The following is a 10719-nucleotide window of genomic DNA, read 5'->3' as shown; positions in this document are numbered from 1 at the left end:
CGCACACGCACACGCACACGCACACATGCACACACGCACACATGCACACACACTGTGGCGAGCATGTGACCATACATATATGCACAAACACCACATACACAGGATGGTAATAAATTAATTAAAGAAATAGGAAGAATGGACTTTGAGCCCCAGTCTTCATTGCAATTTTTAATAGGATACTCTTTGAAGGCAACTGATGGCCTATAGCTGGATCTTCACTTCCTAAGGCATGGCTATTATTCTCTTAGAAAAGCGATAGAGGGCACAGTTAAACAACCACCTCCTTGAGGTTCTCATGTCTTCATCTTTAAGATGGGGATAGTTTGTGATATGGTGGGATATGGCTGCATTTGGCATTCAGAAGACTGAAGCAGAAAGAGAAGAAGCTTATGGCTAGCTTCCACAACACGATGAGTTCGAGGCCAGTGTGGACTACATAGTGAGAATATGCATCAAAAATAAAAAAATGAAGATAATGAAAGATGGTAGGAGAAGACCTACTGTGAGGATACTCAGGAGACAGCAACTGTTGCCATGGTAGTTCTGGGATATCCCATCCAAGGGATTCATAAGAAAACTTCACAATACATCATAGACACCGGTTGTTGGGGTCATTGTTCACTCATTACAGCCTGAGCGGCACACTAGACTTGCAGGCTTGAGACTTCTTATTTTTAAAATATGGAATGCTTCACAAATTTGTGTGTCATCCTTGCGCAGGGGTCATGCTAATCTTCTCTGTATCATTCCAATTTTAATATATGTGCTGCCAAAGTGAACACCAGGCTTGAGACTTTTAAGTTGCTTAAGCAACCCAAGGTTGGTATGGAGCTTCCATGATCTGAGCCTCAGACTGGGCACAGAAAGGCAGGGTAGGAGGCAAGTTGTTTTATATGAAATTGAGTTACAGAATTTGAAAACTTTGGACAGCTGGCACCCGAGCAGAGCAAGGTGGACAAGGAGTGAGAACAGATTTCTCCAAGGGACATCAGTTCCTTTGTACCCCTCACTAAAGCATCCTACCCAGAATTCCAACTGTTGACTAGGCCATCAAGAGAGACACCCTCTCTCCAGATGGTAATGATTATGCCAGTCACTATCATGAGGCAGGGAACCAGGGGAGCTGGCAGCGGTATCCCTCTTCATTCGATCCCTTTTGTTGGTACATCCCTCCTTAAAGAGGAGGCACGGTCCTTTCTAGGACTGCACGTCCAACAGGCAACTTTTGTATGTTTAAACACAGTTGCTTGCATTCTTTGAGTCTGAGATCACGCCTTTAGCGCTTGGTCAGCATTCTCATGTGGTCTAGCTAACTTCAGCAAACTCCTCCTGGTTGCAACCAGAGGACGGATTCCTCTAGTCAATGCCGCTGTGCTTCGCCTTTCCCCTCTGCTGCTTGCCAGAGCTCGCGAGCAGCAAGGGAGAAGTACCAACTGTGCATTCCTCTGCTGCAGCTGGTCCCCTCCCACCATCAGACTCTGGAAGGGTCACGTGGGCAGGCTGAATGAAGTGACAGAGGCACATCCCAATTTAGCAGGTCACCCTGAGGTAGAGTCGGGTTGGAAGGCTTAAAGCAGAGGGAAGGGAGTAAGAAGTAGGGTCACGGGGAAAAGATGGCAAGAGCTTCCTCGGGAAACTGCCCACTTCCAGGTGGTCAGTGTTTGGGTCAGTTCATGAACCCTCTCCATCATGATAAAAATGGAATCATTTTGCAAGACCGTTGCAAAATCATAGGAAACAGGCATTGCTCGTGTGGCTGAATGGAAGTCTGAGTGGAGGAGACCAAGTTGCCCTATCTCTGAGGACACTCTAATGCTGGCAGGTGCAGAAAGAGAGACATGAGACATGCCGCTTTGTTGCAGAAAGGTTCAGAGGGTGTGTGTGTGTGTGTGTGTGTGCGTGCTGTGTGTATTACGTGTGCTTACACCCATACCTGTCTGCACGTATCAAGACCGGAGATTGGCATCAGCTGCCTTCCTCTGCTGCTCTTCACCTTATTCTGTGAGACAGAATTCCTCTGTGACTTACCTAGACCTTACCAACTGCCTAGACAAGCTGACCATGAAGCCCTGAGACTTCTGTCCCGCTCGCGAGCACTGCTTGTCCACAGTGTAAGTCATGCCCACATTTCCGTCTTTCACACAAGCGCTAGGGCTCTGAACTCAGGTCTCCATGCTTTCTCAGCAAGTGCTTTACTTACTGAGTCATCTCTCCAGCTCTTGAAAGACCCGAGGGAGGGGGAATTGATCGGGGGAGGGGGAGGGAAATGGGAAGCGGTTGTGGGGACGAGGCAGAAATCCTTAATAAATAAATAAATTAAAAAAAAAATAAAAAAAAAAAAAAAAAAAAAAAAAAAAAGAAAGACCCAGGGTCTTGGGTGTTGCTTCGGCTCTGTCTGCTAACATCAGTGGGCTGCCTCCACCTATGGGTTACCAAGCTGGACAGCTCCTTCCGTGACTCTAGTCCTTACGAAAGTGACCTACTTGAAGGTTCAAATACAGACTTAATTCCTTTTATATTAACTTAATGCGAAAAAGGTTAATCACTGAGTTTTTCACCTATGAAGGCCAGGTCCCTAGCTCGTGTGTGTTCACTAGAAAGCTGCCTAACTAGAAGGGAGAGACCCACATGTTGGCTCACTGTGGGATATTAGCTGTCTGAGGAGTGAACGAAAGCACTTCCAGGCACCAGTGCGGATTCGTGAGCTGATAGTGGGTGAGTCCAAAGGCAGGGGTTGAGTCCAAAGTTGTAGGATTCCTGAAAGGGGAAGAGGAGAGGAAGGAAGGAGACAAAACCCAGCTCTTTAGAGCTCCATCTGCCCCCAAACTCTGTCTCCCTTTGATTTATACCCTACCAGCTCGTAAAGTCCCAATCTTGTCGTCTGACACACTAATCAGAGATGCTGACAACAGAACCATCTTTATTCTCTAGATCGCTGGCCTGTTGACACTTGACTCCCCTTGATCTCAGAGCCACCACAGCCCTCTTCCACAGTCACAGAGAAGCTGCCATTGTAACTACAGGTTGCCAGCTCTCGGGTTACCGGGCACAATTACCGGTAAAATCTGCTTTGCATCTGTCAAGAAAGCAGAAGACTTCTAATGTGTTTGGTTCCTGCAATTAATTCATTGTAAGCAATTTGGGCCCCAGATTTCCTGCAGTCAGAATTGCGGCCCATTTTTGCAATCACTGGACCATTACATCCCTATGTATACAAAACAAAGAACTAGATAAAAATGTTGATTAAGAGTTAGTTAAAATGGTGATATGAATGTTATCCTTTCAGTAACAATATTAATATGACATATAATACGCAAATATAACACATACTAACATAGGATAATATACTATTATTGGTATATTATTAATATATAAAATACCATACATTTTCAGGAATACCACCTTGTGTCAGAAACCAGAAGCAGCGCAGAATGTGTTTGTCATAGACATACATTGGTTAAAACGCTGCCTGGGAATTACAGGTTTGTGGATTCCTTCTGCTTTCCCAGGAAATGCTACCTGCTCTACTGCACTCAAAATGTGCAGAGAGGTAGGGCTGCTCTGTCTTCTGTCTGTAACCCAGACGGAGGCTATTATTTGCCATAAAAAGACTTCTTGTGTTTTAGAATGCCTGCGGAGACCGTTCTCTCCCCATCGTCTTTGTGTGTGCTAGCATCTTGAATGTGAAGGCTGTTTTTCCCCCTGTTGTCAAGCTCACCTTTCAAAAAGGACAAAGATAAATTAGGGACTGGTTCCCCCTAGTGTTTGATTTTAAGAACTATACTTCCAAGTTCCACGCATGAGTGTCTGTCTGTGGCTGGACAGTTTGCCCTCTGGTGGTGGTAACCACAAACATAGCAAAGATGCTAATTAAATACTGGCTTACTAAGTTTAAGGTATTAATTTAGCGCACAGACTTTTAAATACTGAAGTAACAAACTACTAACTATCCCCCACAAAAAGAGATCAAGCACTTATTATACTTGCTAAGCATGATGCCAGGGACGCCTGTGTTACAGATCTATTGCTGTGAAACTATTACCCCCAAACGCAGAAGCTTAATCAATGGTAATCACCTACTCTCTTCCTTGGCCTCTTGAGCCCTGTAGCGGGCCAGTGTACTAATTCTATGCTGGGAGCAGTGAACCCCCAGATCCTGAATTTCTTGGAAACAACTTGTTTTCCCCTGATCTGAGTGCCTACAGCTGCTTTGAGCACGAGACGCTCAGGAGCTCCTGATGGCAGGGGAATGGTTTCTGGTGCGGTTGGCTGGGGCGTGGCTATCCCTATATAAGCTGCCCCTGGACATAATAAAAAGGGCATTTGTGGAGCATTTCTGTTTCAAGGATGACCCGTGTCTCTGTCTGTCTGTGTGTCTCTGTGTGTTTCAATCTCCAGCCCCTTGTCCGGTTCACGAACTGTATGGTGGCGCATAGTGTGCAGACAGGTGTGGTGCGCTACAATTCTATCTAGAGATTTGGTGTTCACATGTAGCCAGCTGGTGTCTGTGGTTATGCTAATCCTTATATGCTCACGTGTCTGGTGGCTGCATCGTTGGTTCATGGCATCCAAGTAAGTATGCCAAGAAAGAGAGCCAAGAAAATACTAAGTTGCTTTTGATGACCCACATCCGAAGTCGCCTAAGTCAGCCCCACTGTGTGTTATTGATAGACGCAGTTACTCCCAGGCTCATGGGCAGGGACCCTAACTCAAGAAATGTCATGCCCCAAGGGGAGAAGAGGGTGTGGTGTGACACATGTATTGGAGTGGCTGTCTTCATAAAAATGGGATTTGATTTCATCCTTAGAATACAATTGGCCTAGCAGTATCCTGAGATATTGCTAAACCAAAATGAGGTTTTTAAAAAGAGATTGTGATACTTTTTATGTAGACAATTATTGCTTGCAAGTATACATTTTCCCTCTTTTCAATCTGTATGTGACTTAACTTTTTCGTCTTGACTTATTATCCTAGCTAACACTCCGTCATAATGTCAATTAGGGTACTGGAAATAGATATCTTGCTTTATTAATCTTAGAAAGAAAGCCTTCAGTATTTGACCTTCCATTCGTCTTCAGTTGCATATATATTTCCTCTTTGTCTGATAATCTATTATGCTGACTGCTTTTTTAATTTTTAAAATCATTTTATGTGTATCAGTATTTTAGCTACATACACTTTGATAGTAATATTCTACAACATGGAACAATTTGGGTCATACAATGACCTTTTCAAACATCTAGCAATGTAAGTTCTTTTCCAGTTTACTGACGTTATTTTTTTTACGTTTGGCAATTTTAATTTCTTTATATACTACTAATCTCCTGGTGGTATAATTCTTTTGTTCAAGTGCTTATTCAACTTTGGTTTCAGCGAATGTCCACTTATAATTAATTTTCCATCTTCTTTTGTTCACAGCTCTTTGGCTTCATTTTTACAACATACAAAATTCTCAATGGAAAGTTTTTCTTTGTTTTTAAAGTTAGTTTTATTGTTTTTATTGAGCTATATATTTTTCTTCACTCCCCTCCCTTCCTCTCCCTCGCCCTCTACCCTCTCCCATGGTCCCCATGCTCCCAATTTACTCAGGAGCTCTTGTCTTTTTCTGCTTCCCATGTAGATTAGATCCATGTATGTCTCTCTTAGGGTCATCATTGTTGGACTCTTGTTTTGTCATTATCCACCTTATTTTCTGAGGCAGGGTTTTTTTTTTCTTTTATATTAGTCCATAGTTTGCTATCTTGTCTACACTGGCTGGTCAGTGAACACCTAGAATCACTTGTCTCTGTCTGGCTCATTGGTGAGTTCCGAGTGTGTGTGTGTGTGTGTGTGTGTGTGTGTGTGTGTGTGTGTGTTTGTGTGTGTGTTGCAGGTTTTTTTTTTTAGGTGGGTATTGGGTTCTGAACTCAAGTCCTCATGCTTGTCTGTCAAATACTCTACTTACTAAATAATCGCCACAACTCCTCTACTGGAATTCTCTTGAGAACAGTGTTCAAACTCCCTCTAATACTTTGGTTTCCAGAAGTCTGAGTGTTATTTTCTAGATTTACTTTGCTTGGGGCTCCGTGTATTTCTTGAATATCATTAGAAATCCTTCATTATTTTTTGTTAGCTCTTCAAATAACATTTGTCTTCTTGTTTTGATTGTATGGCAGCCAACTTTTCACAGTCTCACACTGTAACTCAAATATGCTAGCACTTACACCCTTATAAGGGCCCAGTTTTCCTCAAATCTCAGGCCTCTTGAATATGCCGAAGCCTTGCTTCCATGATGGGCTCAAAGGGTGTCATTTTACTGCTCACCGGAACTTTTGCTTTACATTGGAAATTATAATTTAGGTTATCTAGAGGATTTTAAAAATTAGAGTGTGTTCCACTATCAAAGACAGGAGTTTATAATAATATTTTAAATGTTGTAAGCAAATACTGCAAGGTACATTGTCACTTCACATATTTCTATGTGCATCTCTTTGTCAACAGGGAGAAACCTCACTCATTTTCTCATTCTCATGCACGTGCGCGCGTGTGTGTGGGTGTGTGTGTGGGTGTGTTAACATACGTGTCTGGGATTCATAAAAAGAAATCTCGAGTTTCAGGTCTATATGGTTGTTCTAATTCAGTTTTTCTTGGTACTTTCTAAGGCAAAAATTACATGCCTTCAATTTCCTGAATCATAAGTATTCAATCTAATGACCTTTAAATTTTTGTCTGCTTCTAACATCATACTAAATTTAAACACTCCTCTAAAGACAGCCTAGGCTAATCTCCACTTTTGTCTTTGACATACAGCTATTAGACAACGATTACAATCATTTTCCTGTAGAATATGTTTAGTAAAATACAATTCATCAGAGAAACGGACTGTGTCTCTTCAGTTTTGAGGTCCCCTCTTTCATGCAATATCTGGAACAGTGGTTGTCAACCTTCCTAATAATGTCACCCTTAATACAGTTCATTATATTGTAGTGACATTAACCATGAAATTATGGTGTTGTTACATCACCACTGTAATTTTCCTACTGTTATGAATCATAATGTAAATTATGTAATGTAAATCTGATATACAGAATATCTGATATGCAACCCCAAAGGGATTTCGACCCACAGGTTGAGCACTGCTGATCTAGAATGTAATCAAATATCAGTAAAGGTATGTGTGGTCATTAAAATCCCACCAGAATACATAGTTCATAGCTTTAAGTAAGGGAATGTGTCAGTTTTAAAGCTCTGCTCATTACATCTGCCAGCTAAGGGAGTTGTGACATGAATTGTCAAGACATGAAGGGAAGCAGAAGGCAGCGATTGGGATGCTAATAAATCATTTTGTTCCTGTGCCTGTTTACAGAGACATGGGCTTCTTTTTAGCACTGATCATCTAGTCTTTGAAATCAGTGGGTGGGGGATAGCCTAAGTTACTAAGTCATTAACACAGTATATATTAAGACCTTCAGTTTTAACAAGCTATTTAAAAGTAAATATAGGTTGCCTGTCCAAAGTTATTAGAGAAAAATGCTTCTGAAGTTCATGGTTGATAGTCTGACAGCTGAGATTTATTATTTTCAGACATCTAAATGTAGCAGGTAGTCAAATCTTTTGACAGACTTTGGAACTGCTGACTGCCCTGCAAGAGCGAGGGGCTGCATGTACTGACATTTGATTTTGCAGTTGCTTTGAAGTCATGTCTAGAGCTGTTTGGCTTGTCTTTAAATAACAACAATAACGACAGGGGACACATGGATTCTTGTGAATATAATTCACTCAGTGCATGCTGGTAATTGCTACACTGCACACTGCATTATCAGACTCTGAGCCAAAGAAGGTTTATGTACTTTATGTAACCAGTGCTTATGATATGGAATATGCTCAGAAGCAAGTGGAAAATGAATGGTTAATCAATTAATTAGTAAACATGACAGGGGTAAGATAGAGCAAAATTTTTCATTTAATATAAATACCAGGCAACTACTACATATGAAAGTGGGAGAAAATCAATAAAATACTAACTTCTTGGTAAATAAAATGTTATTGCAAATAAGTTTCCAGCAATTGAGAAGTAGCTTCTATCAGATAGACCTGCTGCTACAAGATGGCAACCACAAATTTAACACAAAATATAAAATGCAAGAACCTGAAGAGAGGCTTGAAAGAAACTGGAAACATATTTACACTTGAAAGAAGGAAATGGTGCAATGCAATTCTTGTTTGACACAAATATTTGTCTGCGGATGGGCCGTGGGCACAGTGGGTAAAATTCTAAAAGAAATCCACCCTTCCTGGCTTGGCTATGGAACAGAATTTGGGAGACCATGGTAACTAGAGAAGGAGAAAAGCAACCCTGGACAGGGTATTTTGTAGATAAAGTTGGCTCAAGATGGGATAGTTCCATTACTATCTGTGCATAGAGAAGTTACCAGACAGGCCAGCTAAGTTCTAAAAAAACTAAACAGAGTTTTCAGCTGCTCCACTGCAGGAAAAATAAAGTTGGTGGTCCAACTGAAGTCAAACGGGCTAGGAATGGAGCTCAGTTCACTGAGTGATGGTCTAGCATGTGTGAAGCCCCGGGTTCACACCCAGCACCGTGTAAGTGGGTAGAGTAGCACAGGCCTGTAGTTCCAGTAATCCAGAGGTAGAGGCAGAAAGACTGCAAGTTCAGGATCCTCTTCAGCTACATCATGAGTTTGAGCTCACCTGCGATACATAAGACTCTGTTTCAAAAAGTAAAAACAACAAACAGCAAACATAAAAGGTCTGAAGAGAATCCGATCCTTAAAATAACATGATTCACACTTTGATCCAAATGACCCAACATTTCGAGACTTATAGAGAAACAGGAAGATGTCACTAAACACAATTTGGTTTAAAAGGTTAAGTGTAAAAGGACCCTGTGGTAGTTTGAATGTAACTGGCCCCCATAAGTGCATAGGGAGTGGCAGTATTAGGAGACAGAAGTTGGTACCAGGGACTGGGGTATTGCTATGAGAGGTCTGACCATGCTTTTGTTTGAAGGAATATGGACCTTGGGACTGTGGATTAGAAAAGTAGCTGAAAGCTTTAAGTGCTGCTTAATGGGCCATTCTAGTAGGGGCATAGAAGACAGTGGTGCTGGATATAATTTGATGAACTATGGTGGCCTGGCTTAAGAGGTTTCAGAGATCATTCTTGTAATATTTTGGTAAAAGAATGTGTTTTTTTCTTGCCCTTGTCCAAAAAGTCTGCCTGAGGCTAACGTGAAGAGGTTTGGATTAATTCCATTGACAGAGGAAATCTCAAAACAGACTAGTATAGACTCTATCATATGGTTGCTAATTCTCATGCTTATAAAGATTTATAATGAAAAGGAGCAAGCTGAGCAAGCAAAAATACAGAATGTACAATTTGAGGAGAAAAGAAGCACCAGGAGGTTGAACGGAACCAAATCCTATGTTCAAGGAGATAAACAGATTAAGAAATAGAATAAAGGGAATGGTGACCTCAGGACAAGATCTCACCCAGCTAAGTTTCCAACTTGTGAAAAGGAATTAAAGAACAGCCTGGAGCTTCTGGGTCTGGTGGTAAACGCCTTTAACGCCAGCACTTGGAAGGCAGAGGCTGGTTGATCTGTGAATCTGAAGCCAGCCTGGTCTACAGAGCAAGTTCCAGAATAATCAAACTTAGGCAATGAAGAAAAGCATCAAAAACAGAAAGCTGGTGAAGATGTAACTGAAAGATCTCTGAGTTCAAGGCCAGCCTGCCCTACAGGAGAAAGAAGAAGAGAAGCACTCAGAAAGAAAGACAAAACACCGCTGAGAGCATGTACTTCGCTGAGGGAGAGCTGATGCTTGCTGTTTTTGCTTTACAATAATTATAAGATTTGGGTAGGATATGAAACTACTGTCTTCAAATGGTTGCTAAGAAGCCTGAATGGGCACAGACAAGCCCAAACTGATGAGGTAAAAGCTGGCTCACAGAGATGTAGGGAGATCTTTGCTACGAACAAAGTTAACATTTTTGTTTTAGATTCTCAGGCAATGTCTGGGGAAAAGAAAGGCCCTATCCATGGCATATACATTGAGACCTTAAACCTGGGCCATTGTTACTTCAACACAAAGCCTTTGTGTATGAAAGAAGCATTGTTTCCATGCATTTGCAGCATGGAGAGCTTTTACAGTAAATGCAAATGGTGCTGGAATTTCAATGACTTGGGTGATGAAAGGCTTCAGACTCCAGGGTGAGGGGCCCTTCCCTTCTCACATCCCCATGATTTTTCTCATTGTTCTTTCCTGCCACAATCAAATGAAAATTTATGAAAGGAAAAACAGTACTTGGGTATATACGCAGTGGTTGAATCCATACTGAGCCCGCACAAGGCCCTGGGTTGTAAATGTGGCGGTTTGAGTAAGAACGGCCCACATGGGTTTATATATTTGAATGTATAGTCATCAGGGAGTAGCACTGCTTGAGAAGGATTAGGGGGTGTGGCCTTGTTGAAATAGTGTGGCCTTGTTTGAGAAAGCGCATTACTAGGGGTGGGCTTTGAGGTTTCAAAAGCCCAAGCCAGGCCTAGTGTCACTCTCTTTCTTCCTTCACAGAAAGTCACAGACGCCTTTGGATCTGGATGTAGACTCCTCCAGCATCATGTCTGCCTGTGTGCTGTCATGCTCCGGGCCCTGAAGATCATAGACTAAACTCCTAAAACTGTAAGCAAGCCCAACTAAATGATTTCGTTTTTTTTTTTTTTAA

General features: G+C 41.9%; 1 non-coding gene across 1 annotated transcript; it reads right to left on the bottom strand.

Annotated features, from left to right (window-relative positions):
• Positions 1–675: 675 nt before the first annotated feature.
• Positions 676–782, bottom strand: LOC121434184. Its single transcript, XR_005972399.1, has one exon. It is a non-coding gene; the product is annotated as a U6 spliceosomal RNA (small nuclear RNA).
• Positions 783–10719: the final 9937 nt, after the last annotated feature.

This window comes from Microtus oregoni, unplaced genomic scaffold (assembly GCF_018167655.1).
Source record: "Microtus oregoni isolate MIOR12 unplaced genomic scaffold, Mior012 000042F_ref0000377, whole genome shotgun sequence".
Taxonomy (NCBI): domain Eukaryota; kingdom Metazoa; phylum Chordata; class Mammalia; order Rodentia; family Cricetidae; genus Microtus; species Microtus oregoni.
The sequence above is the reverse complement of the archived record's forward strand: the minus strand, read 5'-3'. Positions and strand labels throughout refer to the sequence as shown.